Source organism: Oryctolagus cuniculus, chromosome 9 (genome assembly GCF_051225735.1).
Source record: "Oryctolagus cuniculus isolate XC-2025 breed Fujian yellow rabbit chromosome 9, ASM5122573v1, whole genome shotgun sequence".
Lineage (NCBI taxonomy): Eukaryota > Metazoa > Chordata > Mammalia > Lagomorpha > Leporidae > Oryctolagus > Oryctolagus cuniculus.
Genome location: NC_142875.1, coordinates 79,438,047 through 79,450,344, shown reverse-complemented (window position 1 = coordinate 79,450,344; position 12,298 = coordinate 79,438,047). Strand labels below are relative to the sequence as shown.

General features: G+C 41.4%; 1 protein-coding gene and 1 long non-coding RNA gene across 2 annotated transcripts in view; both read right to left on the bottom strand.

Annotated features, from left to right (window-relative positions):
* The window catches only part of LOC103352084 (uncharacterized), a 190,686-nt gene that overhangs the window by 174,001 nt on the left and 4,387 nt on the right, over window positions 1-12,298 (bottom strand). The window lies entirely within an intron of this gene.
* LOC149124632 (uncharacterized) overlaps window positions 210-12,298 on the bottom strand; it is a 334,693-nt gene continuing 322,604 nt past the window's right edge. Inside the window, exon 7 of the mRNA XM_089303310.1 lies at window positions 210-341. The gene's annotated coding sequence lies outside the window, so the exon portion shown is untranslated. The remainder of the gene's footprint in view (window positions 342-12,298) is intronic.

The following is a 12,298-nucleotide window of genomic DNA, read 5'->3' as shown; positions in this document are numbered from 1 at the left end:
CAATCCAGGTCTACTGAGTCTTCTAATAAAAGCAGATAATGGAGGCAACTAAATCCAAATAAAAAAGTAGAGGGAGATAAAATGGTCAAGAAAACACATGGTTATCCACCAAATATTCTGACAGATATGAAGCTCCATACAGTAAAATAAACAAGATTATCTCTTTTTTCCATTTTCTAATGTGGACAGAAGAAATCCAGAAAATAACATAGAATCTCCATATTTTTAAAATTTATTTGAGAGGCAGAGAGACATCATACAGAGAGAGACAGAGATGCAGACAGCTCTTCTGATTCACTCCACAGTGCCTGCAATGGCTGCAGCTGGACCAGGGCCAGAACCTGGAACAGGAACACACTCCGGGTCATTTTTAAACAAATAATTATTACTCCATTCAAATTTTTAAAGGTATACTAAACTATGTTTTCCTGTTCCTCTATGTTTTCCTCCATAGAGAGTTCCCTGGTGTACCTAACGCAGACTCTCTTTACACATCACTTTATAAGGCAGATTGACCTCTTCTGTTATTAATAATGACGTGCTTGTGTATCTGGTCACAATAAAAAGATTCAAAGTAAAACAATGGACTGAAAATGCAGGGAAAGATGCTTAAATCATTCTTTTAAATTCTGGGAAGCCAGATACTTCAAGAAATTACCTGAATCACATTGAAAGACACATAATTTATTGGTTAGAAATTGCCATACTTTAATAATGCAACCAAGTTTATAGGTCATGAGATCCTTTCACTGACCTTTTAAATGAGAAGGTTCTTCTTTCCCAAATGCCTGGGGACTAATCAGGAAAGAACCAGTCTCCACCGTTAGTCTATGACCAAAGAAGATCATCTCCTGGTTCCTTTCTGTGCATTGATTCCCAGCGTGCAGCCATGTTGTGGACTTTTTAGTGTCTCTGTGGGAAGGATCCTGACTTGGTCAACACTTATATTGAATGAATTTTGTTTTTTTCTTTTTTGTGTGTGGAATCCTTTAGCTATTTGCCCTTAGTAGAAACTATACACAGGATAAATCACAAAAGCAAGATAGGCAGATTTGACATACATGCTATAAACTGCATTGCTTATGTCTGATTTCATTGTTTATGCACATTTCACCTCAATTCTTTATAACACTTTGATTTTTCTCTTTGTGGTTTCAGGATCAAAAGATCTTAGTCCGGCCAGCACAGCGGCTCACTAGGTTAATCCTCCACCTGGCGGCGCTGCCAACACACCGGGTTCTAGTCCCGGTCGGGGCGCTGGATTCTGTCCCAGTTGCCCCTCTTCCGGGCCAGCTCTCTGCTGTGGCCAGGGAGTGCAGTGGAGGATGGCCCAAGTACTTGGGCCCTGCACCCCATGGGAGACCAGGATAAGTACCTGGCTCCTGCCATGGGATCAGCGCGGTGCGCAGGCTGCAGCGCGCCGGCCGCGGCGGCCATTGGAGGGTGAACCAATGGCAAAGGAAGACCTTTCTCTCTGTCTCTCTCTCTCACTGTCCACTCTGCCTGTCAAAAAATTTTAAAAAAAAAATTAAAAAAAAAAAAAGATCTTAGTCCAAATCAGCCAACCAAAGTGCCAGTATCCAGTCTCAGTGGGTCCCATTATACTACCTCTAGCATTACACTTGGGACATCAAGACAATGTTTCCCTCACCTTTTTTTGGGAGGGGGATTTTATTTATTTTTTTGAGAGGTAGAGTTACAGACAGTGAGAGGGAGAGACAGAGAGAAAGGTCTTTGCCCAGAGCTGTGCCGATCTGAAGCCAGGAGCCAGGTGCTTCTTCCCAGTCTCCCATGCTGCTGCAGGGGCCCAAACACCTGGACCATCTTCCACTACTTTCCCAGGCCACAGCAGAGAGCTGGATTGGAAGAGGAGCAGCCAGGACTAGAACCAGCACGCATATGAGATGTGGTGCTGCCCCACCCTCACCTTTTTATACTGTGCCTGCCATACAGTAGAACTAAGTAAGTGTTATAGGTGAGAAGGAGGGGAAAAAGGAGTGGGCTGGACTCAGGCATATAGAATAAGTGTATGAGGGATCTTCAAAGAGTTCCAAAAAATACATATTATGAAAAAACTTCTTGGATTTCAAAATTTTTTGTACCAGAATATGCTTATCTACTGATTTTATTTCCATTAATGTTTTTAAGTCCTCTCATCCAGTAAATTATTGAAATAGTATGTTTGGCTGTGCATCATGTATTATAGTTTTTCACCCAATAAAGTGCCAAAAAGCACAAGCTACAAAATTGTTATCAGTAACATAAAGCCATTAGTAACAATGACAAAGTGGGACTTATGCCCTACGAATCTTTATTATCACATAGGCGTTTTGATTTTTGTGCTATGTCTTTAAAATAACAGGACAAGATCCTGATGCCATTTTCTATTGCAAAACAAAAAAAAAGATATGAATAAATATGATGAGGATCAGTAGGTTTATATAGTCTTGAAATTTCCCTTCACAGTATACCTGTTAACTACAAAGGGACAATAGTACCATCCCAGTAGCAGACACCACATTAACCCAGTGATCAAAGTTAACATCAAAGTAGTAAGATTTCTCTCTGTCTCTCTCTCTCTCACTGTCTAACTTTGCCTGTCCAAGAAACAAAAAAAAAAGTAGTAAGATGTACCACCATCCTGTATCCCTGAAAGAATGCACTGATTGATGTACAACGTCCCTGTTGGGATACTCTTGATAAAAACACAAAGATTTGATCATAAAGAAAATGCAGACAAACCCAAATGGAGGAACATTTCCCCAAATAACTAACTAGTATTTTTCAAAAGTGTCAAGAACATGAATAACAAAAATGGAGCAACTGGCACAGGTTAGATGAAAATAAGAAGTCAGAACAGCTAAATGGGATATGTCATCCTGGATTGGATCAGAAATAGGATGTAATGAGACAATTGGAAAAAATTTAATAAGATGTGTAGATTAAGTAAATAGTATGATATCAGTATATCATGTTAATTTATTGGTTTGGATCCTTAGATGAAGATTATGTAAAATGTTAACATTTGTGGAAACTGGGTGAATATTGGATTTTTTTTAAAGTCTGGACTTTTTAAACAAAGTCAATTTATTAAAATAAAAAAATAATTCCTAAAGCTCTAAATAGTGGATTTCAGTCCGTCTGTGAGCACTGTTTGATGAATTTCTGAGAAAAAAAAAAGGAAATAAGGACTGCAAAGTTGGTGGCATTTCCTTTAGATCAGTGAGTAGCTTGACCATTTTGGCATTTTAATTAGAGAGATACAAAGAGGCAGAAAGACAGTGAAAGACATCCTAAGTTGGTATGTCTGCACTGACAATCCATTTCAAAGAAAACCAGGGCTTCATCTTAGAGCCACACACACCAAGGAAGCCGTCACTGCTCCTGTCACAGCCACATCTGAGTTACCAGAATCAAAGGCAGGCTTTGTTCCGATTGGTCGGGTCAGGCTGCTAATGAGGTGAAGGTCACAGATTCACATCATTCTCAGGGCCAGTGGGTGTCACTTTGTCCCTTGGCATTTCCATGATCACAAGGGAGCCAGATGCGATAGCTTGACAGCATTGGTGCAAGGCCAGTTGTCCTGGAGGAAATAACCAGAGCACTCGCCATCCCTGGGTCACCTTAGACATAATGGACATACCTTAGCAGGATCACTCACCTCAGTATGCTTCTGAAAAGAACTCCAGGAAAGGAATCCCTTATTAGATTCCCTTTATTCCCCTGAGCCTCTAATTAGGAGACCTGGACTAGTGAGGCTGATTGGCTCCCCACGCCCAGAAGTTCTAGGGAGCCATACTGGTTCTTTAGCAGAAGGATGCAAAACCTTTAAAGGCTGCACGCTCTGATTTAATATCACTTAGGAACACACCAAAGTACATAAAGAATGAGGCTGCTCGCTCTGCCCCTGACAGTCATATTTCAACTTTCACATTCCAAAAATATTATTGAGAAGGGGATTCTTGCCCAGAGATGGCTCCCCTGGGTCTCATGTGTTTACTAGGAGAGCGTCCCTGATGTACTCCGGACTACAAAGTGGGAGGTGAATGTGTGTTGGAAATTTCTCAATTCCAAATATCAGCACGTTTTAGAGCCAAAACCAGCTCAGAAATTAGAACAGGATTCCACACATGATTAATTTTGGAATCACAAAGAAACACAGCAATTTGAAAGTAAATTTACTTAAGAGGTGAAATAAAAAGCAAAGTTATCAGATCTCACTCATCTATGCCTATATCACAACAATGTAATAGGTACTACATGAAAAGCTATCACCTCGAGATTCTTTAAACATGAGGATCTATAACTGTAAGATGGCAAGGTGTCCTCATTAGTCTTGTGCTGCTGTATCTGAGCTGCGGTGATCAGTAACATGTTTAGCTGGAGGCTGGGAAGTCCAAGAGCACAGCACCAGCATCTGGCAAGGGCCTTTACACTGCATCATAACATGGCAGAAGACAGAAGGGCAAGTAGGCATGCATGAGCAAGAGGGGGCCAAGCTTGCTTTTATAACAAGCCTGACCTAGCAACAACTAAGCCATTTTCAGAATAACAACATAAATCCATTCGTGAGGGCAGGTTTCATGAACTAATCTCTTCCAATTAGGCCCTACCTCCTAACACTGTGGCATTGGAGATTAAGTTCCCAATACATGAAATTTGGGGGAAATTTTCAGACCACAGCACAGGGTATAAGGGAAGTGTCCATGAGTGGCAACGCTGCCCCCTCTGCTTCTTCCACTGAGCTGTAGATTTCCAGGTCCTCCCCAGCAGGACAAGGTGGAGGTTGCAAGCATAAGCAAACAAACCGAAGAGCATTTTTTTTTAAAAAAAGCACTCATGTGTCTCCCAATAACAATATACTCAATAGAGCTCAAGGAAATGAGCTATTTCACGAGGTTGAAAAGTCAGAAGCTACTCATGATAGCAGAAACAAAATAGAAAAAAAAAAAAAAAGCTAGAAATACAATCTCAGCATCACTGCTGAGTAAAGCTGAGGACAGCTTTGAAAATCAATGTTAGAAAAGCCCAATAACTGCGGAATAAGAGGGAAGCAAAATCTCTCAAGACACTAGAGCCACTGGATTGTAAATATTCTTCAGTCCAGGCTTGGAAGACAAAGATGCCATCCCATATAATACTAAAATGTTTGTGTCACTTTCCAATGAATTCAATGGTAGAATTCACATTCTACCACCACATCTTGACTTTTGTTCCTACAAAGACAGACTTGAATGGACCTCTGCATATTCCTTTTTATAGAGTTTTACTGTCCAAAGAATAGACTTATTTTACATTTCTTTCAACCAGTTCCTTTATCGATCATTCCATATGCAGGAAACAAATAGTTTACACTATGTGCCTCTCTGCAAATATTTATAAAAGTTTATCTCACTACACATACACATTTTGCTAAGGAAGGTGGAAGAAAAAAATTACCTATCGTAGATTAGTTCATAAAATAATAGACTATGTTTTATCTCTGAGAAAAATAGAAAGCAATAGGAATTTGTGCTCTAGTGAGGGCCTGGTTTCCTTGTACTCTAGATTCAGCCCATGAAAATGTGCAGAATCACATTTATCACATTTACTATTTGAAAGTCAGACACAAAATCTCATTTGGAGGCTCACCTGACCCCCTTTTGTGTCTATCCTTGTATTTAGAAATCACAAAGAATGTTTTCAGTTTACTTAGTACATATGCATATATTATCATCTTGAAAGTAGGCTCTGACTATCATTTTACAGATGAGAAAGTTGAGACTCACAGGTCAAGGTGACCTTGGTGATCCAGCTGTGGTCTGTAGAACTGTACATCCACTCCTCAGTCTTAGAGTTCTTTCTCCCAGGTGAGAGTTTGTTTGCTCCAGATCAGCACCCTTATAACCACAGGCAAGACTTGTCTTCCCAATATTCTTGGTGCCTTTGTGTACAGGCACCTTCAATTGCCTCTCTTTCCCTCTCAAAAGCCACAAAACACATGTTTGCCCAAAGAGCCTCTATTAATCATACTAATCTGTCACCTGACAGCAAATGCAAAGTGCCTTTTGCTTGGCAAATTATAATCTTTTTTAAAAAAGACTTATCCATTTATTTGAAAGTGAAAGTTACAGAGAGGGAGGGAGAGATTTTTCCATCTGCCTGTTCACTCCCCAGATGGCCGCAACAGCCAAGCCTCTACCAAGCTGGAGCCAGGAGCTTCTTTCAGGTCTCCCACATGTGTAGCAGGGGCCCAAGCACTTGAGCCTTCTACTGCTGCTTTTCCAAGGCCGTTAGCAGGGATCAGGATCAGAAGTGGAGCAGCCAGGCACATGAACCCATGCCTGTATGGGATGCTGGTGTTGCAGGCAGCAACTTTAACCACTACACTGTAACACAAGCCCGCAAATGATAATCTTAATGATATAATGGACTGACTGGTGATGGAAGGTATTTTAAAACCTTATTTTTAACCATGAGGACCAACTAGCTTAGAGCTCACTTGTGGGCACAAATACATACAAGCAGATACACGTAAGCATTAAGAAAATTAACTAAGTCTAATTGGGACTGAAGACTCAATCTGTAATCTAAGTAGACAAATCTCATAATGTTCAAATACTCAGGGAGTAGTGGCCTTTGCAAATGACATCTAGCAGCTGCATGGAAACATTGCTCAAAGACATGGTGCTTACTCCCTCTAAAGACTTGGATGATGCTTTTATAACTGCAAATCCCAATCCCCTCCCCCATCTCCACTAACACACATCTACCCCAGACCTACAGAACCAGATCTCCAGGACAATCTATAGCATTCTAAAGCTCCCTGGGTGATTCCAGTGACTGCCTTCTGGGAAAGATTTCTGCCACAAAAAAGAGAGCCAAAGCAGAAGAGACCACCTACCTCCTGTTCTGATGGCTCAGCAACCCCAGTGCAACACCATATATGCATGACATGCAGAGATGCTGAAAGAACACTCACCCAGCAGAATGCCATCAAGACTTTGAAACTGAAAACAACTGACCACACAGCAGCAGAGAAAGGAGCCTTCTCTCACCTTCCTTTGTTCCAGCACAAGAGCATCTGAGAATTCTGCCACCCGTCAAGGAGAAAGAAGACTAACCCTGGGCACCTAGATGTGAGGATTCACCTGCTGTAAGCCCCCTGGAGGCAGCTTCCAGCCAGAGAGCAGAATGGCCATTAGCACCAAGCGTGAGCCTTCTTCCAGTCTCCCATAGTTTGCACATACTAGCCTTGCCCTTATCATGCCCTTAGAAGTTGACTGTTTCAAGAACCCTCCTCGAGAGGGCTCCTGTTCACATGTGAGAGATGAGTACAGTTCTATACCTGTCTGTATCCATAGTTTCTCCAAATGAAGACCTGTAAATAGATGCACTAAGGACAGGTTAACAGAAGAAAAATAAACAGAAGTTTACTCACACATGCATCATGCATGTACTCATAGGGGTACCCGGAGATGAGTAGCTCAAAGAGGTATTTAGAATTTAGATTTAAAGACCACCTTGTTAAAAGAAAACACAATACTGGGTATTTAGTGCAGCAGTTAAAACACTTATTGGGACTGTGGCATCCCATATGGAAGTGCCTGGTTTGAGTCCTAGTTCCTCAGCTTCTGATAGTAATGAATTCTGGGAGGCAGAAGTTGATGGCTCAAGTACTTGGGTCCCTATAGGAGACCTGGTTTAAGTTCCAGGCTCCTGGCTTTGGCTTAGCCCAGCCCTGGCTGCTGTGGGAATTTGTGGAGTGAACCAGCAGATAGAAGATCTCTGTCTGTCTTTGTCTCTGAAAATAAATAAGAATGTAAAGGCAAGGGGGTTTAGGACTTCAGCTGGAAAAGTTGCACAAACGGAGATGGCAAAAGTCTCTCTCTTTTTCTTTCCAGGCTGAGATTAACAGGAGAAAAACACTTATGACAATTAGTGCTTTGAATTGTAACTCAAGAATTTGGTCCTGAGTATTCACTGATTATTAATTCCCTCCCCCCAGGGACAATCATTGCTTCCTACTTATCATGTTTTGTGTCCTGAGAGTTTGGCTTGGTTTTCTGTCTGCTGGATGCTGTTGGTATTGTACCTGCCATCCTCAACAGAGGCCAAACCAAGGGGGCTGCCCAATCTTGAAATGAATCCAAACCTTCTCTCCTTATAAAGTTAGTTGCCCCAGGTACTTCACTGTAATAAAGCAAAGGTGACTAACATGTTGGTGAAAGGGAAAGTTTTCTTTGAAAACTGCCACTATCACCAAGCCATTGAACCAACCCAACCACTACACATTTTCAGGATTCTTATGAGAGAAAAAATAGGGCTTATTCTGTTTAAGCCATTATTAGTTGGATTTTCTATAACTTATGCCAGACAATAGAGCTAATTAATTGATCCAGCTCATTCTTTTGAACCAGGACACAAGATAATTGGGAAAAGGATCCAAGGCTATCTGCTCCCATGGGTTTCTGGCTGAGAAGTCTCTCTGAGAAGCAGCTATGAGCATGACAACATGGCTTGGCTGCTCAGAGTGATTATAAGACCCAAAATATGACTGAAAAAAATCATAGTACTGACACTTGGATTCCTGAACAATCACAAGAGAAAGTGTAGCAGTAACATCTGACCAGATAAATGCACGTGATCAATCTCACATGTCTTACTCCAAAAATGGATGCAAATCAGCTTCTCACACATTTCTTTGAATTAACAAACCATGGAAATTCTACATTGTTCTGGTAAAATGAACAAGAAAAAAATTTCTTTTAGATTTAAAAGCAAGATTTATTAGAGTCAGAGACCTCCAGCCAGAGTGGCATGGAATGGGGTTCCAGGAGAGGCAAAACCCAAAAAAGAAATGCCGCCAGTGGTTTTCAAAGAAACATCAAATTATTCCTACTATAAAAGAAAATACACGTGAATAAAAACTGGCTTACATAATTAACAGTCTCTTCCTCAAAGTATTCTGTGTTGGGGAAAGCTGGAAGCTGGGAGAGACAGAGGCTGGATAAAGAAATTGCAGGGCACGCTAGGGATGAGTGGATGACTCTTCCAGTGTCAGCAGGGAAAGAGGCAGAAGGTGAGAGTAAGCTGTGTTCTCAGTAAGTGGGAGGGAAATGGCAGGATGAAAGCATGGGAGACAATGAACACCACATCCAGACCTGCTTCTGAGTGGAAAGGTTCATGAACTTCAAGAAATTAAATTGGAATTTGAACTACAAAGCCTAAACCTTTAAATTAACCTGGCAATTGGCAAAATTTTAAAAGAATATTTTCACATTTTTCAAGCTGTGTGGAAACTCTTTAAATCTTTTTTAAAAATAATTATTTTTGCTATTTTTTCAAGATTTATTTATTTATTTGAATGTCAGAGTTACACAGCGAGAAGGAGAGGCAGTGAGAGAGAGAGGTCTTCCATCTGCTGGTTTACTCCCTGATTGACCTCAACGGCCAGAGCTGCACCAATCCGAAGCCAGGAGCCAGGAGCTTCTTCTGGGTCACCCACATGGGTGCAGAGGCCCAAGGACTTGGGCCACCTTCTACTGCTTTCCCAGGCCATAGCAGAGATCTAGATCAGAAGTGGGGCAGCCGGGACTCAAATAGAGTCCATATGGGATGCTGGTACTGCAGGCAGCAGCTTTACCCGCTATGCCACAGCGCCAGCTTTAATCTTGATATTTTAATTCACAAAATGAAAGTCTGGACATAAGTGGGCACTAAGATTCTCTCAGCTCTGAGATCTTATAATTCTATGCTTTGTCTTCTCCAGAGGATTCTAACCATAGGTTTGAGAGTTAAATCTGTATCTCTTCCTCTAGCCTTCCTTTGGTCTAAAAAAGAAAGCACAGCAGTTAGAAAAGAAATTCTCTTACTATGTTTCAACAGAATGGCCCCCATATTTACTTCTGGTCCAATTTGTGAAGTTCATAAATTAGTCCAGTAATCCATTCTGTAAATTATTTAAAGCATCATCATGAATTAGGCACTGGGTGTGTATTTGCAATGATGCAGCATTAGCCTTCAAGTTAATCATAGTTTAGCCCAAACAACAATTTTTCCAAGAACCATCCCAAAAGTTGCTGAAAACATGGTGAATTATTAGTAGAGCTGTGGATTCTCTCTTCTTGTCTGCATCCTCCAAGGTGGGGAACATCAAAGAGCATGCTCTTAGCCATTCCTCTAGTTCGGTACTAGCTCCTGGCACCCAAGAGCCCAGGGTGAGGGTGTGAATCAATGTTTGATAAGCATCAGAGAAGGGCATCCCTACTCACCCCAAATGCTTTCTTGCCCACGTAGCATTAAACAATAATGAATATTTAGGTAAACACTTTCTTGAAGCATCCAAGAAATTTCTCCAAAATTGGAAGAATAGGCAGTGACAGTGACACAGTGGTGCAGTGGGTTAATGCCATGGCCTGAAGCACCGGCACACCATATGGGCACCAGTTCGAGACCCGGCTGCTCCACTTCCGATCCAGCTCTCTGCTGTGGCCTGGGAAAGCAGTAGAAGATGGCCCAAGTCCTTGGGCCCCTGCACCCACATGGGAGACCTGGAAGAAGCTCCTAGCTCCTGGATCCTGGCTTCAGATTGGCACAGCTCCGGCCATTGCAGCCAAATGGGGAGTGAACCATTGGATGGAAGACCTTTCTCTCTCTTTCTTTCTCTCCCCCGCCCCTTTCTCTGTGTAACTCTGACTTTCAAATAAATAAATAAATCTTTAAAAAAAAAAGAAATTAGTTGTGGTCCAATGGCACCCTCACTTTCTTGAACTCTCAAAAGGAAGATCCCCAAAAGTGACCTACACATGACTCATTTTTGTTGGTTTTGTTTCTTCCTGCTCTCTTCCTCCTATAAGACTCATCCTGAGCTAGTGACTTTGCCTAAGAGTCTCCTTCCCATCCCAAGATGACCCAGACTCTCTGGCAAATATTAATTCTCAGGACCCTAGTCAATTTCCATTTTTCACACATTTGCTAACCTCAGGCACGCAGTGAATGTCAATTGTTTTCTACCAGACAAATATCTGTTGGTGTGCAGAACAAAGAGAGGGCTTGCCAGTTCCACTCAGGGATATTAGAGTTCCTGAACCTCAACTTAAGTAAGTGGATGGGAGAGGAAGCAAAGTTTCCTATCAGGCTTTAGTGAATTTGATTTTTGAATGTCCACAATAATGAGACAACACTCTCCCCAACCCCTCCCCCCACACACAAAGAAATATCATTGAGTTGGTTTTCTTCCATTGTCACATATATTCTTTTTCATAATAGAATTCCCTTAAGAATTAGTGTTTGTGATCATCCAATAACAACAGGAGAATATACAAGTATACAAGCAGGTAGTATAAACAGCCAAATGCAAGAATCTTTCCTTAGTGAGATGGGGGAAGACATCATAGATGATGTGATATTTGATGTGATTTTTGAAGGACTAGGTCCTTCAAAATATATATAAAAGTGGAAGTGTTTGGAGTCATATTCCATGCAAGGGCTAAATATGAGCAAAGAACAGAGGCATGGCCCTGTCCAGTTCATCTTGAAGACATTAAAATGCTAGCCTTTCCGCAAGCATCTTGAGAATCTTAGACCTCCAATTCCTTCCAAGTTGCTACTATAGGAAAAGTCCTCTGAGGGTGTGCACGAATTTGAGAAACAGCAATGAGAGTTGGAAATGATCCCCAGCTAGCTTAATAAACATCTTCCTGGTGTTAAATGAAACTGTCAAGAGGATAACAGATGCAGAGACAGGAAAGGAAGAACAAAGCCATGTGCAACACTATTTGTACATTCCATGTCCCAAACCAAAAACATAAAATCCGATCCCATCTGTCATTCCATGACTTCTTAAAGTGAGTTATTCAATGTGATCCTTATCTCCCCCATACTACATCTAAAGTTTTCTTTTTCTAAGTTACTAAGGGCCTACTATGTCCTAAGCACAAGATCCTATAGCGCATACTAACTAGTTTCAGTTCCTGAGGCTGAGGAGTCCACATTACAACAGCATGGAAGATGGCATGGATCCATAAAAGAAGCATAATCCAAGTAATCAGAAATGATGGCAAAATTAAGGAATCAGTGAAGATTTCTTTTTGAAATCTAATTATTTTTATTTGTTTGAAAGTCAGACAGAAAGACAGAAATGGAAAAACATGTACAGCGAAGGCTCTTCCATCTGCTGGTTCACTTCCCAAATACCCACAAACAGCTGGGACAAGGCCAGGCCAAAGTCAGGAATCATGAACTCAGTTCAGGTCTTCCACAGTAGCAGGGACCCAAGCACTTAAGCCATCACCTCTACCTTTCAGGGTGTGCATTA